Source organism: Musa acuminata, chromosome BXJ1-11, assembly GCF_036884655.1.
Source record: "Musa acuminata AAA Group cultivar baxijiao chromosome BXJ1-11, Cavendish_Baxijiao_AAA, whole genome shotgun sequence".
NCBI lineage: Eukaryota > Viridiplantae > Streptophyta > Magnoliopsida > Zingiberales > Musaceae > Musa > Musa acuminata.
Window position 1 is genome coordinate 24,505,148 of NC_088337.1, and position 9,223 is coordinate 24,514,370.

The window sequence follows — 9,223 nt, forward strand, 5'->3', positions numbered from 1 at the left end:
AATCAAAATCAACAAAATAATTTTATGGTGTTCAAATCAGAAAATCAAATCAAATCTTAGTTTAAAATCGATTTGATTTGAATCGATTCATCAATGATTTGATTTTGAATGCTATAAATAATTATGATTTGATGTATTTTTATCGTTAACTGTTTAAAATCGATTAATTGAATCAGTCCAAAAACCTAATTTTACAAGTGGTGATGTGGGTTCAATTTTATAAAATCTTATTATATCGTCCAATTGATCAAGATTTCAATTGAATTGAACTAATTTATTTAATATATATATATATATATATATATTATTTATTTATTTATATATTTAAAATTATAAAATAATTTATTGAACCGGAGTAACTGTTTTTGAATTAGTTAGTTAAAAAATTTTGAATCGATTTGGGATCAAACAAAAGGCCATGATAAAATAAATAAATAATTATTTATTTAAAAAATTGCGCAGGAAGAAATTTTGAGATGTTTGGTAGGAATTCCACTAAGATAATTCGGCCGATTATAATATGTTATTTGTCGCTTTTTGGCTTTTGGAATAAAAAGGAGTTCGTTACATACCTACCTCCAACTGTACGTTTACGGCAGCCGTATTGCGTTTCCTTTTTTATGCGAAGAGCAAAAGAAACAGTTTAGTTCACCAAGCGCGGACTCCTCTTTCCTCTCCAGTCTCTCCTCCATCCCCCGATTCCCAACTCCAGAACCTCTCCTCTCCTCGCCCTCCCACGGAATCCCTGTTTTTAGCTAAGCCGCGACCAAAAAGGTGCGATTTTTAACTAGTAGACCTCGTCCTCGGGGCGGCTTCCAAAGATTCGATTTAAGGCTGCGGCGGCGGCAGGCGAAAGCCCTCGCTTTTTCCCCTTTTATCAGAAGAGGAGTTGACGAAGGCGGGGCCAAAGAGAGGCGGGCAGGGAGCGGTGGCGGGGAATCTGATGATTCGCGGCTGTTCGTTGACCGTCTCCCTTCCTCGGAGGCCGTGACGGGCCCTCGTCGCTCGCCCCGAGAAGAGATGATGCGCATCGGTGAGTAGATATCCCCGGTGGAGTTGGTGGGGGGGGAGGGGTGGGCGAGGGATGAGGGCCGTCGGTGGTGAGGACGCGGAGGCGATGGAGAGGGAATTCGAGGCGAAGCTTCGCTTGCAGCAGCCGTTGCCGGGCGGGGTCGCCGGCGGCAAGGTGGTGCAGAAGACTAACAGCATTGCCTTCAGGGCGCCGCAGGAGCAGTTCACCATCAAGGATTTCGAGCTGGGAAAGGTCTTTGGCGTCGGTTCCTACTCGCAGGTTCGATCTTTTCTCTTTCTATTTTGATCGCCTTCCTGATCTGTTTGCTGCTTCTTCCTATCCCATCTCTGTTATCAGACCTGTTACTCTGCCCACGCAGAGTTATTTCAATGTTATCATAGAGAAAGATAAAAAATGAAAGAAAAAAAAGGAAAATATCATCGTCATACTGTAAACAGCTGCAAAGCCGACATGTTCTTTCGATGGTTTGGTGGTTCTGATAAAGTGCACGGGTTTGAGATATTTGGTCCTCGTTGTTTACATGTGAATGCATGATGAAAGAGATTGTGCCTGCTGTTGATTAATAGACGGAGGGAATCGACGTGTGGGAGCTGCAATAATGTGTAGGGAGCTTTATATAACATCTAGATTCGCTACATGCCTTAGACCATAAGATTTGCAGGCAACAAGTTGGGTCTTGTGCAGTTGAAATATAGAGTATCTGTACGAACATTTACCTGATTTGTGCACTCATTCGTACTTCTGGATTCCAAAATGATATAAAAGAAAGGCAGAGGGGCCAAGTTTCCAGTTTGTCCTTGATGGTTTCTTCCTCCTTGTATCTACCACAGTTCTTGCCAGTGTATTTGGGTTTATGCACAATAAGCAATGTATTAGTTATATTGTTTTGTTTTCTGACAATACGTGCTTTCTTGTTTTTTATTTTTCATATGAAATTCCAGGGTTGTGTTCATTAGAAACATGTGTTTGATCACATAACAATATGCTGTAGTTCTTTGACAAACCAAAGAGATAACGGATTAATATTTTGCATTTCGATATATTCTTTTAAGAAATATAAATATTGTAGAGTTCCTTCTGACCATAGATAAGATAAAACCAGGAAGGTTGATTTTTTGCTTTGTTGATTTGAAATAGACATTAAAAACTGCTTCTTTGATGAAACTCTCTCAATTCCTGACCTTTGTAGTGTATATTTCTGTAACTTCTGCCACCCTTTCTCCTCCTCTGTTACTCTTCTACCTTCTTTCTAATGTTCTCATCTTCTACTTCATGCCTCTACCTTACCTCCCTATGCCTGCCTGAGAAATTCCAGTACTTTTTCTTCAGCTGAACCCTTAACTTACCTTGACCTCATTGCCACTGACCTCGGTCCCATTCCTACATTCATTACCATCCTTGGGTGTGCCATTGTTGTCGATGCCATCACACGATGAGTTCAGGTTCATGGCCTTTGAGGACATCTTTCCACCACCTCCTGGTGCTTCTGCAACTAATTGACTATAGGATTTAGATTGTCTCCTCTACCTCGCTGTGCTGAGATACCCAACTTTCCTAATGGCAAGATGATGGTAGCAGCTGCTATGAGCTCATTACATGGGGAGGATGAAGAGACATCAGTGGATATTGTTTGCCAGTTTTAGTGAGTAAATCCATTTCCATCTTTTCCTGGACAAGCGAATTGAAAATTAAAGATGCAAAATGAAAGTGGAATTGTGGGGAACAGATACGTTATCTCGAAGAAAAAACATTGAATATTGAGATGTGTACATGAATGGAAAGTTTCAGCTGTCTTTTTCATGATGATTAGACTGTTCCACTATAAGTTTTTGATTATTTATTTCATCATAAGGTAAAGCACTCTATTTTTCATTTTTAAACAAGATCCCCCTTACAGTTCAATTTCTCATGATTATTTACCATCAACCATGTGATTTCTCCTGCCTCTTTGCTTGCAACAGTATTTCTGTATAAATTGACCCCTTTGGACATCAGATTGATAGTAGCATCATGCATTGGACCACCACCCTAGATGTGATCTCTTTACACCGTACCTCTGTTTCTTTGCCTTCAGCTCCTTATATCAATTCATAGTGAATATTTGGTTCTGATCCATATTATCTCCATGTGTTTTCCGAGAGTTAGATTCATAGGTTTGTTGTCAACTAGGAGGACCCATAAGGGCATGTTGGTTGACTGTGATTGCATATAATTAACATTTGATTTCTTTTTCAAATATCATAGAGTATGGTTTGTTGGCATTTCATGTATAAACGCAATTGCTCTTAAGGGTGCCTCTATCACATCAATTCTTGAACTTACATGTTCTCTTTTTTCTTGCATCTGTTGTCAATAATTATAGTGTACAAGGTGTTAATAGCCTTTTATGGTGCCTTTTTCACTTCAAATTCTTGAACTGAATTGTTCTCTTTTTTCTCGCATTTGTTGGAAACAAGCCTCTAGTAATAGTTGTTGTTGTTGTTGAAGTTGTTGCTGCTGTTGCTTATTGCATGTCACTGCCTTCCTAGACATGCATCCTACTATCCATGAAGACTTATATACGCAGACATTGTTGGACTCTGAGGAAGTATAGAAAATGTAGTTTAATACTTGTGGCAATTTTACTGGTATTTTTATTGAATTATTTTTATAAAAATATTGTCTTTTCTATGCATGCATGCCTTTAGTTTCTTTAGTGCATCATAGTTCATAAAGATAGTTGTTTTGATCTCTAATTCTCACATATCAGGTAGTCAGAGCAAAGAAGAAGGATACAGGAAATGTATATGCTTTGAAAATTATGGACAAGAAGTTCATTGCAAAAGAAAATAAAGTATCCTATGTAAAGATGGAGCGTATAGTACTTGATCAATTAGATCATCCTGGTATAATCAGGCTGTGTTTTACATTCCAAGATGCACACTCTCTTTGTAAGTCTTTATCTTATACATTGAATCATGTTTGAAATGTTTCATTGATTCTGTTGGTTAATGTAAGTTGATTGATAATTGCATGTGTTGGTGTTACCTTGAAGACATGGCACTTGAGTGTTGTGAAGGTGGGGAGCTATTTGACCAAATAACCAGGGTAATATTTGTATAACAGATTTTTTTCTCTTATTAATGTTTGCTTTACTCACCAAACTATATTATTTGTCTGGCTGTAGAAAGGATATCTAAGTGAGGATGAGGCTCGCTTCTATGCTGCTGAAGTTGTTGATTCTTTAGAATATATTCATGGTGTAGGATTAATTCATCGGGACATCAAGGTAAACAGCAGATATGTAAGTTTGACACTTTTCCTTCTATGCATAATTTCTTAAAAATTAAAACTATATCCTGTTGATGCAGCCAGAGAACTTACTACTCACCGCTGATGGACACATTAAAATTGCTGATTTTGGCAGTGTGAAGCCAACTAGGGATAGCCAAATGACAGTTCTTCCAAGTTCATTAAGTAAAGTTATATGTTTCAGAAAATTTTATATCTAAAAGGTTATAAAACAGCACTAATAATTTATCTTTTTGTTTTCCTTTCAGATGAAAAGACATGTACTTTTGTTGGAACAGCTGCATATGTCCCTCCGGAAGTTCTTAATTCTTGCCCAGCGACTTTTGCGTAAGGAACCTTAGCTTTCATTTAACTTTGGGAACCCCTCCTTTTCCTATTTTATTTATTTAATTTAATTTTTTTTTACTTTCTTTGTGTTCATCCAAGTGCCTCAGATTAGTTATTATATTTTTTGTTAAGCAGTTAACTATTTGGGTTCTTGTGTGCTCGGTTTTGCATTCTTGTCTATTTGTATGCAACAGAAGTGACAATAGAAGCAACTTATATGTTATATATGGAAAGTTATGGTATAGACTGACTTAGACAGTATATATGTTATTTTTTCTTGTCAATGATGGAATGGTATTTAACTTTGTTTCCTTTTGTCTTTGGAAAGTCATTTCATGTTGATCTTTTTCTGTTCTCCCATTCTTGTTAAGCTGCTATTAAAAATGAGCTGACATTTATCTCTGTGTTTCCCATGTACCCCAGAATGTTGTCCTATGAAATGTAGTTTCTCTAGTCCTTTTTTAGAAACTTCAATCAAACCTCTTTGATATTTTCTTTTTTCCTTTTCATAATAATATAGTTGAATACAATTTTTAAACCAGGTAAGCATATGCTTTATTGCTTCTGGACTTTTCACTACTAACCTGGATACTTTTATCTATCCTATTGATATATGACATAAATAAGCAATTTCAATTTACATTAACAAACAATTCAACAGTTAGATCTCATTAGATATATACTATCTGCCTGGCTAGCATCCCACTGATTTTGGTAGTTATATAACACTTGATTGTTTCAAAATTCTTTTTTTTCTTTCCTGTGGTTATTTGCTTTAGCTGAACTCTTTGGGCAGATAATTTACAGGGCTTCTTTCCACAGGCCTTAGTGTTAATGATACAGTCCAGTTTTCTCTCCAAGAAGCATGATGGAATGAAAGTTTCTTTTAGTTGATGCTTGTTTTGGTTAAGATATAGTGTTGGCATTTCAAAGCATATCATCTTGCCTCTTGTATATTTGGTATCATTTCATGATCTAAATCTGCCTTTCCAATATGTGTTTCTGAAACTAACTACTGATTCTAAGGAGAACTTTTCTGACGACACATGATTTATCTGACTGGAGGTAGGATGGTTGCTGGTCCCAAAGTGTAATCCTTCTTGTTTAGGTTTGAGGATGAATATTGCCTTGGATTTATATAATTCAAACTATTGCCTGGAGCCTTAATATTTGAAAGGCCTGGAAAACCTCAATGATTCGGTCCTAGGTTAAAGAAGAAGGATTTTTGGAAATTGCTCAAGTGCTAATGCACCCTAATTTTCATGGTTAATATATCCTCATTAGCAGATCTATCCAATTAAGAGCATGTGTAGACTGACAATCAGCTAGAGGAAGCATGTCAGTTAGGAAAAGCTGCACCAGTTTGAATCTCATAGTTGCCTGCCTATTAGAAAGGAACAAATATGTAAAAGGATTACCATATGATATCTTCGTTGCATTCATTTTTTAATGAACATCTTGTTGCAACATTCTCTGATATATGGCAGCTTTCACCAGGAATGACCTTTGGGCTCTTGGATGCACCCTATATCAAATGCTTTCTGGTTCATCTCCCTTTAAAGATGCCAGTGAATGGCTAATTTTCCAAAGAATCATAACAAGAGACCTCAAGTTTCCTGAGTTCTTTTCACATGAAGCAAGAGATCTTATTGATAAGTTATTGGTAAGCAACCATCAGACTTCTGTAATGCCTATATTCTCTTTTTATCATTTTCCTCTATTCCTTTCACCATTTTTTTAGTGCACTCGTATATCTGTACTGCATCTGAAGTTGTTTGGGTTTACAAATTATTTTGGAATGGCCATGAATAATCCTGTAGCTTTTAGAGAAACTATGTTATGATCAAATATAAGTATCTGATGATTCCTCTGCCGGCAGCTGAATATTGCTCTACTATTTTCCTGACTTTATGCAATACCAGGTCTGTAACTTAGTTTTATTCATCAATACTAAAATTTCATGATCAAGTGAAAATTTATTTAATTATCAGTATTTAGACACTTTTACCATTCATTTTTTCTGTTAAATTCATTGGATACATGTTTCCTATCTTTTGCCAATAAGAAAAAGGAAAAACAACAACAAAAAGAGAAAAGTCTATCTAGATGGAATTGCTAGAGACTAAATTCATAAGATTGCTTCACGGGTTGTAATGTGGTATATGGAAAACCATCATTTGAGTGTGTTTTTAAGGTAGCTAAGTCAAACAGATTACTTTTATAGTTTTTCCAAATTATTAATTGCATTGCATCGACCTGTTTAATTATTTCAGAGAGGTAGGATTTAATAAGAAAACTCAGCTAAGACTGCTAACATATTGTATAAGTAATAAGGCAATGTTTGAAACAGGGCCCTTTTGTTGCATGGCCAATTATTTACAGGAGAAGCTGAAGAATATTTGTTTGTTAGGAATTAGCTACCAACGAAGGACACTTATAGTTTTGGTTTAATGTAGGCATCCCTACCCATGTAAGCAATGAGTCTCCCTAGTCATCCAATATGTAAAGGAGCAATCTTATCATTGTATATTTTCCATTTGGTGTGCCTCAAAAAATTTCAAGTGTGGAATTACTACTGGATCTCCTTGTTGGGACTCCCACTTCCCTGTCGTTCACTTGGATTGACACTTAAGCAGCCAAGATTACCAGTGGATGTTTTCCTGATATCTTAAGGTTTGGTTTTAACAGTTCACTTTTTCGGTTTTGAGACAGTTTTGCTAGATTGGGAAACATGTTTATTAGTACTGAACCTTTTGTGGTGATTGATGTAACTGGTATGTTGGTTGATACTGTTTGAACATGTAGCTTCCCCACCTTGATCAAAGTTCTATTGCAGGATACAGATCCCAGTAAAAGACCAGGTGCTGGACCTGATGGCTATGCTTCTGTCAAGAAGCATCCTTTCTTCAATGGAGTGATTGGAAACAATTGCGAAAGGCACCAGCACCAAGACTTGCTCTGGATCATGATGTACATGCCCTCACCTATAGTGCTTACTTGTTGGTCTTTTCTTTTACTAGTACTTGGAAGCTTTTAGTCAATCAGCACATTCTTGAGTAGCTAATCATCTAATTCTCCTTCAGAATGGTGTGGATTATGACAGTCAAGATGCCACATGGAACCTCACACATGTGGGTGGTGCGCCTTCAGCTCACCAACATGTCATACCGGACGGGAATGCTGGTGCCACATCATCTTCGGAAACACAATCTCATATCTCCAGGCTGGCTTCGATCGACTCATTCGACTCAAGATGGTACCTACAAAGTTTTGCTTTGCCTTTCCCAATTTTTACGATCACATGAAATCATGTCTGGCGTGATCATGTTCATCTTTAGTTTAGGTTTCTTTCTGTTGTTGTCTTTGGCTGATTCAGTTTGTTGTGGACTTGTGAAACTTGTTTCAGTTTATGAAATCTATATTCTGTCAGTTCCTTGATTCTCAGGTTCTTAATGCTTTTCAGAAAGCTTTTTGAAAAGTTGTTCACTAGTGGATAACATTTGCATTTATGTGAGCGTCAGGCAAGAGTTTCTTGAGCCTGGAGAGGTGATTGTTATGATCTCAAAGCTGAAGAAGCTTCAGAAGCTGACTAACAGGAAAGTGCAACTCATTCTTACTGACAAGCCCAAATTGCTTTGCATGGATCCCTCCAAAATGACAGCCAAAGCAAACATAATCTGGTCCCACAGTCCCAGTGAGCTTAGCGTCCAAGTAGCGAACTCTTCACATTTCAAGATATGCACGGTGTGTTTCTCCAACAAGCCTTTGCCATATTTTCCATCGATTTTTTTAGCAAATTTTAATTATCATGGATTTTTTTATTTAACAGCACAAAAAAGTGATATCTTTCGAGGATGCAAAACAGCGGGCATGGCAGTGGAAGAAGGCAATTGAAGGGCTTCAACATCGTTGAATCTGCTGCTGTATCACATCCTTCCGAAAGCATGATACTACTTCCAAATTACAAGATTATTCCCAAAGGATAATAACAATATGAAAATGGGTTCCGCAATGCAAAGTTGCAGAAGGATCCTGTGTTGGTGTATCACCTTTTTCTTTTCATTTTTATAGATCAAACGGAACCATGATAGATCTATACGAGTCGATGTTTGCTCATGGGACCATGTCAGATAGACTTACTACAAAATTTACAGCCATAGAGCTGTATCATTTTTATTTTGCATATCATTTTTTTCTAATCCTATTAATTAATGCTCGAGAAAACTGATTTCTAAAGACTTATCTCTGTCATTATTGCTTCAAGCCACAAATACGTAGTTTGTATTTGGTCAGTTTGGCATATAGTTAGACTAGTATTTGTGGCTTTAGTATCTCATCTGTTATGCTTGTGTGTGGTGATTATCCATATGTGGATTGTTGATTGTTAGTGTTTATGGTGGAATATCATTTAGAAATATTATTTTGATAATATGAAGTATTTCAAGTACCGTGAGGATTGAAATTGATCAGTACTTGGATATGTGGATGTACATGTGGAAAGGATGAAATCTAAATAAAAGGAAGACAGTACACACTTCATGTCTACTTGAGATAGTGTTGTGAATATTATTA

At 36.8% G+C, this 9,223-nt stretch overlaps 1 pseudogene; it reads left to right on the top strand.

The window, feature by feature from the left end:
* The first annotated feature begins 608 nt into the window (after positions 1 to 608).
* On the top strand, positions 609 to 8,834 carry LOC135597331 (3-phosphoinositide-dependent protein kinase 2-like; annotated as a pseudogene).
* The last annotated feature ends 389 nt before the right edge of the window (positions 8,835 to 9,223 follow it).